This window comes from Macaca thibetana, chromosome 3 (assembly GCF_024542745.1).
Source record: "Macaca thibetana thibetana isolate TM-01 chromosome 3, ASM2454274v1, whole genome shotgun sequence".
Lineage (NCBI taxonomy): Eukaryota > Metazoa > Chordata > Mammalia > Primates > Cercopithecidae > Macaca > Macaca thibetana.
The window spans coordinates 127,531,153-127,550,900 of record NC_065580.1 but is presented as its reverse complement, the minus strand read 5'-3'; the positions used below and the strand labels follow the sequence as shown (position 1 = coordinate 127,550,900).

Sequence of the window (19,748 nt, the reverse complement as noted above, 5' to 3'; positions counted from 1 at the left end):
TATATATTTTTTTTCAGTAAGGAAACTTTTGGTAATCTGACAGGAAAATGTAAAGACAGTTTGAAGTTAGAGTTATTCTTTAACATCTGTTTTGTTGACAAGGACTGAGAGGAGGCAATTCATCTGTGCAAGATTACCTAAGAAAATGAGCGCACTCATTATAAACTTCAGAACCCAGCTGTGGCGACTCTGCTGTTTTTCAGGAATTAGGTACATTTAGTTTTTGCTTTGGTGGCTCCCTTTTCTAACAATCCCAGGGCCAGGGCCATCCTGCTTCTACAGGTGACATGACAATTATGGGCGTGAGGGAGATGAACTCACAGTATCCCTTCCTTATAACCATGGTTCAGGGAACACAATTCATACACAGACTCACTCCAAGACTCAGCCGGGTAAGCGTCTGTTTCTCAGCTTCTTTACCAGTTAGTGATCAAGACTCAGGTGGGATGATGTCTGTAATTCTCTCACGATTTGTTCTTACATCTCACTGAATTATAACTAGTCAGTAGGTATTTCCAGATGAAATATTAATATTATGAATATATAAATGTATAGATTGGTGGAAGAAAATTTGAAATTATGTAATCAAGCTAGAAACCATCATTCTGAGCAAACTATAGCAAGGACAGAAAACCAAACACCGTCCCTAGTGTGATTCCGTCCTGCACGGCTGTTCTCTGGAGCAGCGTTCCTTTCTCTCCGTCCGCCTTCTCTCCCACCTAAGTGCCTGCCGCCACCTGATGGAAGATTCGATGGATGTGGACATGAGCCCCCTGAGGCCCCAGAACTATCTTTTCGGTTGTGAACTAAAGGCCGACAAAGATTATCCACTTTTATGAAAATGAGCACCAGTTATCTTTAGGAACGGTCAGTTTAGGGGCTGGTGCAAAGGATGAATTGCACATTGTTGAAGCAGAGGCAATGAATTACGAAGGCAGTCCAATTAAAGTAACACTAGCAACTTTGAAAATGTCTGTATAGCCAACGATTTCCCTTGGGGGCTTTGAAATAACACCACCAGTGGTCTTAAGGTTGAAGTGTGGTTCAGGACCAGTGCATATTAGTGGACAGCACTTAGTAGCTGTGGAGGAAGATGCAGAGTCAGAAGATGAAGAGGAGGAGGACGTGAAACTCTTAAGTATATCTGGAAAGCGGTCTGCCCCTGAAGGTGGTAGCAAGGTTCCACAGAAAAAAGTAAAACTTGCTGCTGATGAAGATGATGATGATGATGATGATGATGATGATGATGATTTTGATGATGAGGAACCTAAAGAAAAAGCATCAGTGAAGAAATCTATATGAGATACTCCAGCCAAAAATGCACAAAAGCCAAATCAGAATGGAAAAGACTCAAAACCATCATCACACCAAGATCAAAAGGACAAGAATCCCTCAAAAAACAGGAAAAAACTCCTAAAACACCAAAAGGACCTAGTTCTGTAGAAGACATTAAAGCAAAAATGCAAGCAAGTATAGAAAAAAGTGGTTCTCTTCCCAAAGTGGAAGCCAAGTTCATCAAATATGTGAAGAATTGCTTCTGGATGACTGACCAAGAGCTATTCAAGATCTCTGGCAGTGGAGGAAGTCTCTTTAAGAAAATAGTTTAAACAATTTGTTAAAAATTTTCCGTCTTATTTCATTTCTGTAACAGTTGATATCTGGCTGTCCTTTTTATAATGCAGAGTGAGAACTTTCCCTACCGTGTTTGATAAATATTGTCCAGGTTCCATTGCCAAGAATGTGTTGTCCAAAATGCCTGTTTAGTTTTTACAGATGGAACTCCACCCTTTGCTTGGTTTTAAGTATGCAATGTTATGATAGGACATAGTAGTAGCGGTGGTCAGACATGGAAATGGTGGGGAGACAAAAATATACCTGTGAAATAAAACTCAGTATTTTAATAAAGTTAAAAAGAAAAGAAAAGAAAAGAAAACCAAATACCGTGTGTTCTCACTCATAGGTGAAAATTGAACAATGAGAACACTAGGACACAGGGTGGGGAATGCCACACACCGGGGCCTGTCGTAGGGTGGGGGTAGGGGGGAGGGATAGCATTAGGAGATATACCTAATGTAAATGACAAGTTAACAGGTGCAGCACACCAACATGGCACATGTATACATATGTAACAAATCTGCATGCTGTGCACATGTACCCTAGAACTTAAAGTACAATAATAATAAATAAATTATGTAATCATATTTGAATTTGAATTTTGTTTGACTATTTTCAATTTTAATAAATTAGTACAACAACAAATTGTTTTATGCATTTATACAAATCTTTACATTTTAAGACACTACAAATCTGCACTAATTCAGAGTGATGTATTTATACCACTTTCGGCTTAAGTTTGGAAATGCTGTAGTGTATTTATAATACTTAAGGATGGTTTGAATGATCACCTGATAAAACTAGATTTTTTTTTCATGTTTCCAGAAATCTCTTTTATTTCTTTAGATATATAAAACACTGTTCTTTTATATTCTCTCTGATAATTCCAGTATCTGTATCTACAGTCTACGTGTTGTTTCTGCTGGGTCTCATAGTGTATTGTTGTCTTGTGATGTTTAGGAATTTTAAAACGGGAGATCTCATTTTCTTTTCTTTCTTTCTTTCTTTTTCTGTAGAGATGGGGTTTCTCACTATGTTGCCCAGGCTGGTCTCGAACTCCTGGCCTCAAGTGCTGGGATTCCAGGTGTGAGCCACCGCGGTCGGTGGAGATAGTCATTTTCCTTGGAACCTGATCAACACAAAATCCTGAGGCCTCCTGTGGTTGTGTTCCTCTGGGGCAGATTCTCAACCAGGGACACTTCTGCCCACGGGGACACATTTTGACATCCTGAGACAGTTCTGAGTGTCACAACTGTGTGTGCACGCACTTGTATGTACCTGCACATGCTACTGGCATCTCGTGGATAGAGGCCAGGGATGCTGCTCATATGGTGCAAGGATACTGACCGACCCAGCATCACTAGGGCGGGCTCCAGGCAGGGTCTGCATGTGCCTCTGCCAGCCACCTAGACCCTGCCAGCGGGGAGCCACTTTAAATTCTCCCCTCGTAGTCTGCAGGGCCATGCACTAGCCTGATTGCAAACTGTAAACTTGGAGGACCTATATTTTTTTCACCTTGCATGGAACACCAAGGCTGAGAGGCAGTTTTTCCAGAGATGCCAGCCTGTCTCACATTTCCTCTTTAGCTGCGGGGTCCAGCTCTACATGGGCGGTTTCTTGATGAAGTTACCCCAGGACAGACACTGTTCTGTCTTCTGCTTCCAGTCCTGTAAAGAGGCTAGGATCCCCCAGGGCATGGCAGGCACCCTCAAAGGCAGACGTGGGGAGGCCCTGGTGGGCAGACCCCAGCCTGCTGATGGGGGGCTTCTCCCCAGCTGCCGCTGGCCCACCCACTGCACTGCAGTCCACCCGGTGCTGGGGCTGTGGGGCACAGGCCTTCAGGACCCGCTCCTTTTCCCACCCAGGATGTCCAGGCCTGGCGTCCTTATGTCTCTGGAAAGCCCACTCCCATCCTCAGGGTAGGAGGACAGCTGTACGCTGGGCTGGCTTGGGCCTGTCCTAGAACACCCCTGCAGCCCGGGTGCAGCAGGGAATGCGGCTCTGTGGGGTTCCTGTGGGCAGGTTAGCATGGAGTTGGGTTCCGGAAGGGAGTTGCTGCCCTGCCTGCCAGGACCCCTCCTCTGAGACAGGGGTGCCTTGTGGAACAGTGCACCAAAGTGCCCTGGGCACGAGGGGTCCCTGCACCCCCCACACACTGACCCTGTATCGGGGTCCGTGCACCCCCCCCATACACTGACTCCTCATCAGGGTCCCTGCGCCCAGCACACACTGACCCTGCATTAGGAGCCCTGGGCTTCAGAATCCACCTATGATGTTGCCGTGTCCCTGGCTCTGGTGGCACTGGAGCCCTCCAGGCTGGGCTGAGCATGGGGCCCCCACCAGTGCGTATCCCAGAACCAGCGGGAGTGGGCCTGGGCAGGGGGGCAGGGAATGACACCAAAGGGGACCTGCCCCAGCCTCCTCCTGTACCCTGGGGATTCTCCTTTTCCTTGGCTGAGGGAAGTGGCCTCTCCCTAAAGAAACCTGGGTTCAGGCTGGGCGTGGGAGGAAAGGGGGATGAGCAGGACCCCAGACCTTGGGAATCCTGAGTGGGGGGTGACAGACTCTGCCTATGACGTGCCTGGAACTGTCTGGAGGCCCCTCCTGGGGACAGGGCCCTCCTGGGGAGCCAGGCTCACAGGTTGCTTTGTGGCACTCAACGTGGGGCAGCCACGTTGAGTCCCACAGGATAAGGAAGGCCATCACCTGGCCAGGATGAGGAAGACCATCACCGCGGGGTCTGCGGGAGGCACACGCAGGCCAAGCTCTAGTCCACCTGGCTCCCCGATTCGCTGCAGCCAGAGTCTCTCAGGCTTGGCCGGGACCTGAAATCCGACCGCCATCCCTGGGGCTCCCGTGCCAGGCGGGCATCCCCTGCCTAGAGGTCATCCCCACCCCCTCCATCTGCTCCCGTCCGGGCGACAGCCACTTTGCCCTGGTGCCCTGGTTGAGGTCGGGGGAAGCTGCCCTTGGACCCGCAGGTCTTGGGCGCAGCGTCAGCGCCGCAACCGAGCCGCCAGGCGCCCTCTGCTGGCCTTTGTCGGAATTGCAGCCTGGAGTGAGCAGTTCTTTTCCCTGGAGATGGGACCCCAGGGCAGGCAGCATCGCTGGAAGCCAGGGCAGCCAGAGATCTGGTAACTCGTGGAGGGGTCCCCCACTGTCCACTCACAGCGGCAGTAGTAGCTGCGGACTATGCGGACTCAAGAGAGCCCCAGCCCATGTCAGCACCTGAGGCCAAAACCGAGTCAAGGGCTCGGTGTCCGGGCCAGCTGGGGACAGGCCTGGGGAACAAAGATGGAAAGGCGGACAGGAAGGCGCCGACTCCTGGACTGCCTGGGCCTGCTGGGGGTCTCCAGCCAGAGAGGTTGGGTGCGACAAGGCGCCCGCCCTCGAAGGGCTGAGTGCCAGGCCGGCCCTGGGGGCCCACTCAGTCCACACCGGCAAGATGAAGGTGGAGTACAGAGACCTCGCCTCCTGCTGGCTCAGGGCACCGGCCTCAAACAGCTGCTTAATGAGCGCCGACTTCTCCTGCTCCAGCTGCGTGATGCACTCACTCTTCTCGGTCACCTCCTGGGTGAGGAGTCGATTCTGCTCCTTCAGCATGAGGATGATCTGCTGCTGCCATCCGGGAGACAAGGTGGACGTCAGGACAGAGCAGGCGGTCCGGAGGAGGACGTGAGCAGCAGCCAGCAGCTCCCCCCGCCACCGGGCCACCTCCTCTACTTTGGGCAGTAGCCGTCCCAGTGGGCGAGGGCTCCCCACAGCCCAACGTCGGCGCTGGCTCTGCTCTGGCCCAGGCGGCACTGGCACTCCTGCAGTCGTTGCAGCTGCTGCTGGTACCAATTGCGGCCCGGCGCCATCATCTCCAAACCCTGCAGCAGCATCTCCCTCTCCTGCTCCAGTTTCTACATCTGCGTCAGCAGGCCGCAGTCCACGCCGCTGGTGATGGTGTGCCTCCGACCTTCCCCTCGGGCACGGGGGGGCAGCCGGGCATCCCCTGAATCCGCCTCCAAGACCCTGCAGGCCGCTGCACCTGCGTCGGCGCCCTGACTCCGTTCCACCGCCGCGCTCTGGGACCACTCCGGCTCTGCTGGGCAGGGCGCCGCCTTGGCGGGGGCGTACAGCTGCTCCAGGCTGCGGGCCGGGCCTCTGGGACCTGTCAGAGCGGCGCGAACGCCCAGGGACAGGGGCTTCCTCTCCAGGACCGTCAGCAGATCGACAGCCGGTGCAAACAGCAGGCGCTGCGGCGGCTGGTCTCCGGGCCCGGCCCTGCCGCGCGTGGGGCCCCGGGTGCGGCCATCGGCTCTCAGCAGCTAGGTGCGCAGACCGGCAACGAAGCGCTGGAAGGTAAGGTAGCAGCTAGCTGGGGCCACCTGACTCAGTCCTTTCAGCACCCCGCTAGGCAGCCCCTGGGCTCTCTGCCAGCGGGACTGGATCTCTCGCAGGTGCAATCAGCCGCGCCGCCGGTGGTCCAGGATGTCTAACAGGGTGAGCAGGCTCTGCAGGAAGGCGCGCGGCAGCCCATCCGTGCCGCGCGCGGGCTAGGCGGGAGACACGCAGCCCTGCTCGGCTGTCGCGGCCCGGGCCATGGGCTCCCGGCCTCGGTCCCCTAGACCACCCGTGTGAGTCCCCGCGCGACCCCACCGCGGGGCCAGCCCGGCGCACTCCCAAGACTTTCAATATACTTCGCATTAAGAAGATTTTAGTAGATGACCTTAATAAAATTACATTTACTCCTATTATACTAATTGCTAATAGGGAGGTTTGTTTGTTTGGTTTTGCTACCACAAAACTATCTGAAAAGAACATCTTCTGCTATGTGTCTTATATAATTTTTATAGGATACATGAAACGTTGTATGCATGAATGTGATACTCAGCATGATGTCAGAGTGATGTGATATGACAGCCATTCAATGCCTTATTTTTTTTTTCCAAAATACTTCTGGTGATTGCTTTTTCCATTAGCACAAAATCTACTTAAGTTCAGTTCTACAAACACCCATGATTCATTTTTATATACGTGTCACAAATCTGGATGGTGAAAACTAAAGGAATGCAAAAAGTGAAAACTAAATGTTTACTAAAGAAGTGTGTCCTGAGGGCGTGCCCAAGATGGCAGAATAGAAACAGCTCCAGCCTCCAGCTCTCAGCCTGAGCGACACAGAAGATGAGTGATTTCTGCATTTTCAACTGAGGTACCAGGTTCATCTCACTGGGGCATGTGGGACAGTTGGCGCTGGTCCTGGTCCACAGGTGCAGCCCGACCAGCCAGAGCTCAAGCAGGGTGAGGCATGCCTCACCTGGGAAGCGCAAGGGGGAAGGGAATTCCTTTTCCTAGCCAAAGGAAATTGAGGCACACAACACCTGGAAAATCAGGTAACTCCCACCCTAATAGTGTGCTTTACTAAGGGTCTTAGCAAACTGCACACTAGGAGATTATATCCCACACCTGGCCCAGAGGGTCCCACATCCAGGGAGCCTCCCTCATTGCTAGCACAGCAGTCTGAGATCTAACTGCAAGGCGGCAGCCACGCTGGGGGAGGGGCACCCGCCATTGCTGAGGCTTAAGTAGGTAAACAAAGCCTCTCCCAACTCCAATTGGGTGGAGCTCACCATAACTCAAGGAGGCTGGCCTGCCTCTGTAGACTCCTCCTCTGGGGACAGGGCATAACTAAACAAAAAGCAGCAGAAACCTGGGCAGAGGTAAATGCCCCTGTCTGACAGCTTTGAAGAGAGCAGTGGATCTCCCAGCACAGAGGTTGAGATCTGAGAACGGGGAGACTGCCTGCTCAAGTGGGTCCCTGACCCCTGAGTAGCCTAACTGGGAGACATCCCCCACTAGGTGCAGACTGACACCTCACACGGTAGGGTACACCCCTGAGACGAAGCTTCCAGAGCAAGAATCAGACAGCAACACTCACCGTTCAGCAATATTCAATCTTCAGCAGCCTCCGCTGCTGATACCCAGACAAACAGGATCTGGAGTGGACCTCAAGCAAACTCCAACAGACGTACAGCTGATGGTCCTGACTGTTAGAAGGAAAACTAACAAACAGAAAGGACACCCACACCAAAACACCATCACTATGTCACCATCATCAAAGACCAAAAGCAGATGAAACCACAAAGATGGGGAAAAAGCAGTGCAGAAAAGCCAGAAATTCAAAAAATCAGAGCACATCTCCCCTTCCAAAGGAATGCAGCTCATTGCCAGCAACGGAACAAAGCTGGACGGAGAAAGACTTTGACGAGTTGAGAGAAGAAGGCTTCAGTCAATCAAACTTCTCAGAGCTAAAGGAGGAACTATGTAACCAGTGCAAAGAAACTAAAAACCTTGAAAAAAGATTTGACGAATGGCTAACTAGAATAATCAATGTAGAGAAGTCCTTAGAAGAACTGATAGAGATTAAAACCATAACACGAGAACTACGTGACAAATGCACAAGCTTTAGTAACCAACTCGATCAACTGGAAGAAAGAGTATCAGCGATTGAAGAACAAATGAATGAAATGAAGTGAGAAGAGAAGTGTAGAGAAAAAAGAGTAAAAAGAAATGAACAAAGCCTCCAAGAAATATGGGATTGTGTGAAAAGACCAAATCTACATCTGATTGGTGTGCCTGAAAGTGACGGGGAAAATGGAACCAAGTTGGAAAACACTCTGCAGGATATCATCCAGGAGAACTTCCCCAATCTAGTAAGGCAGGCCAATATTCAAATTCAGGAAATACAGAGAACGCCACAAAGACACTCCTCGAGAAGAGCAACTCCAAGACACATAATTGTGAGATTCACCAAAGTTGAAATGAAGGAAAAAATGTTAAGGGCAGCCAGAAAGAAAGGTCGGGTTACCCACAAAGGGAAGCCCATCAGACTAACAGCAGATCTCTCAGCAGAAACTCTACAAACCAGGAGAGAGTGGGGGCCAATAGTCAACATTCTTAAAGAAAAGAATTTTCAACCCGGAATTTCATATCCAGCCAAACTAAGTTTCATAAGTGAAGGAGAAATAAAATCCTTTAAAGACAAGCAAATGCTTAGAGATTTTGTCACCACCAGGCCTGCCCTACAAGAGCTCCTGAAGGAAGCATGAAACGTGGAAAGGAACAACCAGTACCAGCCATTGCGAAAACATGTCAAAATGTAAAGTCCATTGCTGCTAGGAAGAAACTGCATCAACTAACGAGCAAAATAACCATCTAATAACATAATGACAGGATCAAGTTCACACATAACAATATTAACCTTAAATGTAAATGGACTAAATGGTCCAGTTAAAAGACAAAGACTGGCAAATTGGATAAAGAGTCAAGACCCATCAGTTTTCTGTATTCAGGAGACCCATCTCACATGCAGAGACACACATAGACTCAAAATAAACGGATGGAGGAAGATCTACCAAGCAAATGGAAAACAAAAAAAAGCAGGGGTTGCAATTCTAGTCTCTGATAAAACAGACTTTAAACCATCAAAGATCCAAAGAGACAAAGAAGGCCATTACATAATGGTAAAGGGATCAATTCATCAGGAAGAGCTAACTATCCTAAATATATATGCACCCAATACAGGAGCACCTAGATTCATAAAGCAAGTCCTTACAGACTTACAAAGAGACTTAGACTCCCTACAATAATAATGGGAGACTTTAACACCCCACTGTCAACATTAGACAGATCAACGAGACAGAAAGTTAACAAGCATATCCAGGAATTGAACTCAACTCTGCACCAAGCGGACCTAATAGACATCTACAGAAATCTCCACCCCAAATCAACAGAATATACATTCTTCTCAGCACCACATCACACTTATTCCAAAATTGACCACATAGTTGGAAGTAAAGCACTCCTCAGCAAATGTAAAAGACAAGAAATTATAACAAAGTATCTCTCAGACCACGGTGCAATCAAACTAGAACTCAGGACTAAGAAACTCAATCAAAACCGCTCAACTACATGGAAACAGAACAACCTACTCCTGAATGACTACTGGGTACATAATGAAATGAAGGCAGAAATAAAGATGGTTTCTCTTTGAAACCAATGAGAACAAAGATAGAATATACCAGAATCTCTGGGACACATTTAAAGCAGTGTGTAGAGGGAAATTTATAGCACTAAATAGCCACAAGCAAAAGCAGGAAATATCTAAAATTGACACCCTAACATCACAATTAAAAGAACTAGAGAAGCAACAGGAAACACATTCAAAAGCAAGCAGAAGGCAAGAAATTACTAAGGTCGGAGCAGAACTGAAGGAGATAGAAACACAAAAAAGCCTTCAAAAAAATCAATGAATCCAGGAGCTGTTTTTTTGAAAAGTTGAACAAAATTGATAGACCACTAGCAAGACTAATAAAGAAGAAAAGAGAGAAGAATCAAATTGATGCAATAAAAAATGATAAAGGGGATATCACCACCGACCCCACAGAAATATAAACTACCATCAGAGAATACTATAAACACCTCTACATGAATAAACTAGAAAACCTAGAAGAAATGCATAATTTACTGGACACTTACACTCTCCCAAGACTAAACCAGGAAGAAGTTGAATCCCTGAATAGACCAATAGCTGACTCTGAAATTGAGGCAATAATTAATAGCCTACCAACCAAAAAAAGTCCAGGACCAGATGGATTCACAGCCAAATTCTACCAGAGGTACAAGGAGGAGCTGGTACCATTCCTTCTGAAACTATTCCAATTCCAATCAATAGAAAAAGAGGGAATCCTCCCTAACTCTTTTTACGAGGCCAACATCATCCTGATACCAAAGCCTGACAGAGATACAACAAAAAAGAGAATTTTAGACCAATATCCCTGATGAACATCAATGCAAAATCCTCAATAAAATGCTGGCAAACCAAATCCAGCAGCACATCAAAACGCTTATCCACCATGATCAAGTGGGCTTCATCCCCGGGATGCAAGGCTGGTTCAACATACGCAAATCAATAAATGTAATCCAGTATATAAACAGAACCAAAGACCAAAACCACATGATTATCTCAATAGGTGCAGAAAAGGCCTTTGACAAAATTCAACAGCCCTTCATGCTAAAAACTCTCAATAAATTCGGTATTGATGGAACGTATCTCAAAATAATAAGAGCTATTTATGACAAACCCACAGCCAATATCGTACTGGATGGGCAAAAACTGGAAACATTCCCTTTGAAAACTGGCACAAGACAGGAATGCCCTCTCTCACCAATCCTATTCAACATAGCGTTGGAAGTTCTGGCTAGGGCAATCAGACAAGAGAAACAAATCAAGGGTATTCAGTTAGGGAAAGAAGAAGTCAAATTGTCCCTGTTTGCAGATGACATGATTGTATATTTAGAAAACCCCATTGTCTCCGCCCAAAATCTCCTTAAGCTGATAAGCAACTTCAGCAAAGTCTCAGGATACAAAATCAATGTGCAAAAATCACAAGCATTCTTATACACCAGTAACAGACAAACGGAGAGCCAAATCATGAATGCACTCCCATTCACAATAGCTTCAAAGAGAATAAAATACCTAGGAATCCAACTTACAAGGGACGTGAAGGACCTCTTCAAGGAGAACTACAAACCACTGCTCAGTGAAATAAAAGAGGACCCAAACACATGGAAGAACATACCATGCTCATGGATAGGAAGAATCAATATCGTGAAAATGGCCATACTGCCCAAGGTAATTTATAGATTCAATGCCATCCCCATTATGCTACCAATGACTTTCTTCACAGAATTGGAAAAAACTGCTTTAGAGTTCACATGGAACCAAAAAAGAGCCCGCATTGCCAAGACAATCCTAAGCCAAAAGATCAAAGCTGGAGGCATCACGCTACCTGACTTCAAACTATACTACAAGGCTACAGTAACCAAAACAGCATGGTACTGGTACCAAAACAGAGATATAGACCAATGGAACACAACAGAGCCCTCAGAAATAATACCACACATCTACAGCAATCTGATCTTTGAGAAACCTGACAAAAACAAGAAATGGGGAAAGGATTCCCTATTTAATAAATGGTGCTGGGAAAATTGGTTAGCCACAAGTAGAAAGCTGAAACTGGATCCTTTCCTTACTCCTCATATGAAAATTAATTCAAGATGGATTAGAGACTTAAATGTTAGACCTAAAACCATAAAACCCCTAGAAGAAAACCAAGGCAATACCATTCAGGACATAGGCATGGGCAAGGACTTCATGACTAAAACACCAAAAGCAATGGCAACAAAAGCCAAAATTGACAAATGGGATCTAATTAAACTAAAGAGCTTCTGCACAGCAAAAGAAACTACCATCAGAGTGAACAGGCAACCTACAGAATGGGAGAAAATTTTTGCAATGTACTCATCTGACAAAGGGCTAATATCCAGAACCTACAAAGAACTCAAGTTTACAAGAAAAAAACAACCCCATCAACAAGTGGGCAAAGGATATGAACAGACACTTCTCAAAAGAAGACATTCATACAGCCAACAGACACATGAAAAAATGCTCATCATCACTCGCCATCAGAGAAATGCAATTCAAAACCACAATGAGATACCATCTCACACCAGTTAGAATGGCAATCATTAAAATGTCAGGAAACAACAGGTGCTGGAGAGGATGTGGAGAAATAGGAACACTTTTACACTATTGTTGGGACTGTAAAGTAGTTCAACTATTTTGGAAAACAGTGTGATGATTCCTTAAGGATCTAGAACTAGAAATACCATTTGACCCAGCCATCCCATTACTGGGGATATACCCAAAGATTATAAGTCATGCTGCTATAAAGACACATGAACATGTAAGTTTATTGCAGCACTATTCACAATAGCAAAGACTTGGAATCAACCCAAATGTTCATCAGTGACAGACTGGATTAAGAAAATGTGGCACATATACACCGTGGAATACTATGCAGCCATAAAAAAGGATGAGTCTGTGTCCTTTGTAGGGACATGGATGCAGTTGGAAACCTTCATTCTCAGCAAACTATCACAAGAAGAGAAAACCAAACACCGCATGTTCTCACTCATAGGTGGGAAATGAGCAATGAGATCACTTGGACACAGGAAGGGGAACATCACACATCGGGTCCTATTATGTGGAGGGGGGAGGAGGGAAGTATAGCATTAGGAGATATACCTAATGTAAATGACGAGTTAATGGGTGCAGCACACCAACATGGCACTTGTATACATATGTAACAAACCTGCACGTTGTGCACATGTACCCTAGAACTTAAAGTATTAAAAAAAAAAAAAAGTGTGTCCTTGGTACTATCGGAGTACAGATAATGTGCGCCCTCTACAGGTGTGACTGTGCATGTGTGCATGTTCACTCGACTATACTACTAATTTGGTTTATCATATAATGATCAGGCTGTATGTTTAAGAATTTATATGTGATGGTCAACATTAATCACAATGAATGGATGGATTTAAAATGATAATGATGATGATAATTTTGAATTTGAAGTAAGTAACATTGATGATGGAAGTTCTATTGGTTGTTTTTTTCAGGTACATAAAATATTTCCTATTTGCCATTAAAATGAACAGTTTCCACTTACATTATAATTCAAAAGTGCCTTCTTTGCCCAAGCTGGTATTGGAGTCTCCATCAAAATCCTCCTCCTTTTCTCTTGTACCATGAAGCTCCTGGATCTTAAGCTCACTGACCTGACCACCAGTCACTTGGCCCTCATCCACATCATGACACTGCTCACCATTGTGTTCTTGCTGTCTCGAGACATTTTTAAGTCCCTTCATTTTCAAGATGACTTTGAGTGTAAGATGCATTTTTAGCTGAGAAGGGTGATGCGGGGCCTCTCCATCGGCATCACCTGCCTCCTGAGTGTGCTCTAGGCCGTCACCATCAGCCCCAGCACCTCCTGGTTGATGAGGTTTAAACATAAATTCACAAATCACATTTCATATGCTCTTGTCTTCTTATGGTCCTTCAGTTTGTCCTGCAGTAATTACATGATCTTCTACACTGTGGTTTCTTCCAATACGACTCACACCAGTTTTCTGATGCTCAATAAATACTGCCTCATTTCCCCAAGGAAGTCCATCATCAGCAACCTTGTTTTTCTTACTCTCTCATTATCCAGAGATGTGTCCTTTGTGGGAATTATGCTGTTCTCAAGTGAATACATGGTGACTCTCTTATGCAAACATCAGAGGCAATCCCAGCACCTTCACAGCACCAGGCTCTCCCCAAGAGTTTCTCCAGAAAAAAGGGCCACCAAGACAGTCTTGCTGTTGGTGAGTTTCTTTGTGGTCATGTACTGGATGGATTTGAGTCTCTCATCCTACTTGATCCTGATATCAATGTATGACCCAGTCATCCTGGGTGTCCAGAGGCGTGTGACCAGTGCCTATGCCACTGTGAGCCCTTTGGTGCTAATAAGATCTGAAAAAAAGATAATTGATATTCTGCAAATGATGTGACAGAAGTATTGTATATTTTTTCTATGCAAATACTTGTCTGAAAAGGAGATTCTAACATCAGTTAAATTATTCAAGTATCAGAGGATTTGATATTTTATTTCATTGCAAACACCATTATTTTATGTAAATCATTTGGAAACTGATGCTGCCAAAGGCTTGATGGATCCTTTAGTTCATTGTCCACTGTGATTTCATAGCTCAGTATGTTTGCAGTTTTTTGCATTTCATTTTGATTTCTTGAACTTCATTTTAATTTTTTCTTTTTGAAGCATATTCTTAATAACCTCATATTGGTAATAAGATTTCTCATTTTTTTTTACTTTTGAAAATCATTTAGTGCATCCTTACTTATTCAAAATATGTTAGTGAAGTATCTAATTATTTGTTGAACAGTAACTTCTCTCAGAACCCTTACTTATTTCTCTGTTTTCTGGCTGAACACAGGCTGTGGAGAGTTTGCTCTCACCTTCATTGGTTCTCTCTTCTTTTCTCTCTCATGGCTTTAAAGATTTTTTTCTTTTCTTTGGTGTTATGCAGTTTGACTTTTATTTCTGTTGAGTATTTTTCATTGGTGCTCACTTAATCACAATACACTTCTGCATTTAAGGGTTCCTATCTGATATTCAGTTTCAGAAATTTATAAATATTTGTTATTAGTGTGATGTGTTACTTGTATGTAAGCTAGTGAAACCAATGTATTTGATTTCATCTCATTTTATTCTTTGTACATGTATAATCACATTTGTATTGTGATCATTTTGTTTTTCTGTAGTTTTTTATTTATTCATTTCAGTATTCTAATTCATTAATCCTGTTATTAACTTGGTCTAATTTAATAATTAAACCATACATTGTATATTAAGTTTATTTAAGTTTCAGTTGTTCAATTTCTATTTGAGTCTTTATAAAACATGCCTGCTCAGTGTGTGTGTGCGTGCGTGCACGTGTGTGTATTTGAGACAGAATCTCTCTGTCACCCAGGCTTGAGTTCAGTGGTGGTCATAGCTCACTGTAACCTCAAATTCCTGGTCTCAAGAGACACTGTCACCTCCACCTCCCCAGTAGCTGACACTACAGGCACACACCACTGTGCCTGGATTATTTTTCATATCTATTCATTGTAGAGACAGCTTTTGCTTTGCTGCCCAGGCTGGTCTCAAACTCCCAGCCTCAAGTGATCCTCCTGCCTTGGCCCCCACGAAGTGCTGGGAGTACAGGCATGAGCCACTGCCCCCCGTGCCCGCTTTATAACTTCATGTGTTTTCAAAATTATTTTGATTCTCTTTCCCCATTTGTGTTACTTAATTATTTTAAATATGTTTTCAATCTGTGAAGTTTATATGATGTATAATTTCTTCTTTACCTTTTTTTGGGTAACTTATTTTGTGTGCTTCGTTACTTACAATTTGGTTCTTACATTATAGAGATCTCACATTTGAGATGGCGCTAGTTAGTAATTTTCTCTGTTTATTCCAAGGGACAGAGTGGACGATCCTCACAGGCTTGAAGTCTTTGTAATCAGCCCTGCAATCAGAGCTGTACCTGCAGGCAGCTCTAACTTCTTGCTGTCGTGCCTCCTATGAATTTGCCTCTTGATTCACTTCTGGTCCTGGGAAGTTCCCATATTTTTCTACCAGCTCTGCTGGGCAGTTTTAGAATTCTTGTAAATTTTAAAGATTTTTAATTTACTACATTAAATGACCTTTGAGAATATGTTATTCTGTGCTAAAACATCAAATGTCCACATGCATATATGAGTAAAAAATGTTACAAAAATATTTTGTGTAGAACAGTGACTCATGAGAAATTGCAATTTTTCTCATTTAAAACATCTCAATGCCCATGTATTATACACTAACATTATCTACGAAGTGTAAATATTTTCTTAATACTTGGAAGAATTTTTATGTTTTGGACAAATATCTGAAGTGACCATGCTCCACTGTAATGCATAACTCCTGCACGTGGGCAGAATTGCTGTTTTTCTATAAAATTAAGAATCTTAATTAGTAGAGTTAAATATATAAATTCAGGTCTTTTGGTTTCAGTCACAAAGCTTCCTCTTTAGCATTTCTCTGGTGCTATAAAAGTCATCTCAGTTTGAATTTTCCATTTAATCTAGATGTCATTTAAAACAATTTTAGGGATAAAAGACTACTCATTGAGTACAGTGTACACTGCTCAGGTGATGGGTGCACCAACATCTCAGAAATCACCACTAAAAAACTTATCCCTGTAACCAAACACTACCTGTTCTCCAAAGACCTATTCAAATAAAAAATTCACATACAATTTAAAAATAGGGACTGGGCGCGGTGGCTCATGCCTATAATCCCAGCACTTTGGGAGGCTGAGGCGGGCGGATCACAAGGTCAGGAGATCGAGACCATGTGGCTAAGACAGTGAAACCCCGTCTCCACTAAAAATACAAAAAATTCTCTGGGCGTGGTGGCAGGCGTCTAGTCCCAGCTACTCTGGAGGCTGAGGCAGGAGAATGGCCTGAACCCACGAAGCGGAGCTTGCAGTGATCCGAGATTGCGCCACTGCACTCCAGCCTGGGTGACAGAGTGAGACTTCATCTCAAAACCATAATAATAATAAGTAAAAAATAATAAAACAATCTGAAAGGAAATTTGCATGTGGCTACACATTACTTGTTGGCTACACTTTAATTTTTATTGTCATTTTACAGTGATCAAGAAATACTGCTTATAGGATTTGTGACTTTGTGAAGTTAAAGACACTAATTTAGGTTTAAAACCTTGCAATATTAAATTATTTTCTTGGTACTGGAAAATTATGTCCATCCTCTTTTTAGTGCTCAAAAATGCTGATCCTTTTTCCACTGAATTAACTTTCTAATAAAGTTTCAAACTTTCTAATACTTAACACTCTTTATTTTTTCTATACTAGACAGTTGATTTCCATGTTCATTTTAATATCAATTAATGTCATTGTAAATGTATCAGTTTTTCATTTAATTACTCTCTGCGTACACATTAAACTCTTTGGTATTAAATCTACGTGTAAATGGCTTGAAATTGCACCTAATACCTCATTAATTATATCTAAGCATTAATCACTCTGATTAATCCAATTTTCATTTCTTTCTACTGTTTTGCATTTACTGTGTCATTTAGTGTTTATCAAAATTTATAATTCCTTTCCTTCAAACATATTTCCAATATATGAAGTTTATGTGATATACAAATAGTAATATTTAGGAGGTAGTTTCAGTTTGTCATTTAGGCAAAATCAAGTTTAATGACACAGATTTCTAATTAACTTTATTCTTTGTTACCTATTTATAATATTTAAATTTAATGAGGTCATAATTATATATATACATATACATATCAATGATGACTGCAATTAAACAATTTAACATATGCATGAACTCATGTAGTTTCCTTTTGGTGTCAAAGCACCTAAAGTTTGCTGTGTTAAAAAATTACTAGTATATCATATAAAAATAGTAACTATAACCTTTAAACTGTACTTTAGTCCCCCAGATTCATTTATTTTATAAACTGAAATGTTGACTTGTGTTTGTTTTCCCCCCAGTCATCATTCTATCCTGTCTCTATGTATTTAATCTTTTTAAAGATTTCATACATAACATAAACTATGCAGTATTTTTCTCTCTCTCTCAGCTATTTCACTTAGCTTAATATCCTCCAGGTTCATTTATGGTATCACAAATGGCAGTATCTTCTCCTTTTTAAAAGCTGAAAAGTATTATATTATATAATATATTATACACACACACACACACAAACACCTCCCCCACAATTTTTTTCTCCACTTGTCCATCAATGTACAGTAACTTGGTCCCATAACTTGGCTGTTAGGAACGATGCTGTGGTGGAGCATGGGGAAGAGGGGAGTGCAGATATCTCTACAACATGCTGATTTCATTTCCTGTTGATATATAATTTACAAGAGGGACTACTAAGCCATTTGGTAGTTCTAGTTTTAGATTTTCAGGAACCTTCATACTGTTTTCCATAATGGCTGTACTAACTTACATTCTAACCAGCAGTGTACAAAGGTTCCCTTCTCTCCACACCATCACCAACACTTGTTATCTCTTGTCCTTTTTATGACAGCCATCCTAACAGATGGGAGGTGATATCCCATTGTTACTTAACCAAAAACTGTAAAACTCCTAGAAAAATACATAGGGCAAAAGCTCCTTGACATTGGTTCAGATAATAATTTATTAAATACGACATTAAAAGCACAAGCAACAAAAACCAAAAATACAAGTAGGAGTATATCTAACCCTAAAGCTTCTGCACAGGAGAAATCAATCAATGAAATTAAAAAGCAGCTTATGAACTCGGAGAAAATACTTGCTAACAATATATCCCATAAGGGGTTAATATAAAAATACATAATAAACCCACACAATTGAATAGAAAAAAAGAGAGACAACTCACCAAAATCTAATAACCTGATTTAAAAACAAGCAAAGAACCTGAATAGACACTTATCTTTTAAAAAAGATATAAAAATGGCTAACAAGTGCTCAACATCAGTAATCATCAGGAAAATGCAAACCAAAGTCCTCATTTACTTTAGATTCTATACTTTATTTCACACAATAAACATGAATGTGTACAGCAGGTACAGTAATCTGCATCCTACAACAGAGGACCCTGAGACTGGTGACTCGGGGATGCATCTGCATGGAGCCGGCCTGGGGTTGGGGGGGATGGTGCTGAAGAGGACAGCAGATGACGTAGAACCAGGAACAGCGACTCACCTGGGACCCCTCAGCAGAGGAGCCTCGGTCGGTCCCCAAAGCTCACTCAGCAGCACCCTCTGGGGACCTGCTCCCTGCTGGCTTGGTCAGCACCATGGACAGAGGACAGGAGGGCGAGGCTGAGTCAGAGAAAAACAGGGAGGACAGCGAGGTGCTGTAACCCAGGGCTGCTGGCTGACAACCCTAAGAACCCCCTGAGGCTAGGGATGAGGTAAAGGACCAAGCTCGCCACATGTGAGGCCCTCAGTCAACCTCATTGCCTCTGGTGCCACCCCAGTGCAAGTGGACAAGGCAGGTACGTGGATGGATCTGGGGAGTCTTGCTCAGGAACTCTGACAGGACAAGGCTAAAAGAAGGGCCACTGTGGCTGGAGAGAGGGTCACAGCCTCTGGTTCAGACACGATGGAGAAAGGAGGAAAAGGGAAGGGGTGGTGGCTGATATGCAGGAGAGGCCGGTGAACGCTGGATGGTCAGAGTCCAAGTGCATCCTCGGTGTACTGCATCCTTGGTGTCCAAGTGCATCCTCGGTGTACTGGGCACTTCTCAGGCTTCCGGGAACTGAGCCTGGTGATGTGGTCACTTTTTGGGAGACTGCTGTCAGGGCCCAGCCACACACTCCTGGGCAGCACTGTCCCATCTCAGGACTGGACTTTCTCAGCTCCCATAGGGGATGCTGCCTGCAACCCAGGAGGGGCAGCCCCATTGTGCAGCCTGAGCCCCCATGGATCCTCAGCAGCTCCTGCCTGGCCCTGTGCTCGCTCTGCTCTCTTGCCCCGGCCCCTCCTGAGTGTCAGCCAGCACAAAGGCCCTGTCTGTCCTTTCTTCCCTAGGCAGCCTTCTGGGCTGAGACCTGGGTCAAATGGGGATGGGGTTGGTTCTTCCCTGGGACCTGCTCAGGAAAGGGGATGGCCCCCAGGCTTCT

The 19,748-nt window shown here is 44.2% G+C and overlaps 2 pseudogenes; one reads left to right on the top strand and one right to left on the bottom strand.

The window, feature by feature from the left end:
- The first annotated feature begins 660 nt into the window (after positions 1-660).
- LOC126950234 (nucleophosmin-like) lies at positions 661-1,875 on the top strand (annotated as a pseudogene).
- Positions 1,876-4,779: 2,904 nt separating this feature from the next.
- On the bottom strand, positions 4,780-6,203 carry LOC126950906 (suppressor APC domain-containing protein 2-like; annotated as a pseudogene).
- Positions 6,204-19,748: the final 13,545 nt, after the last annotated feature.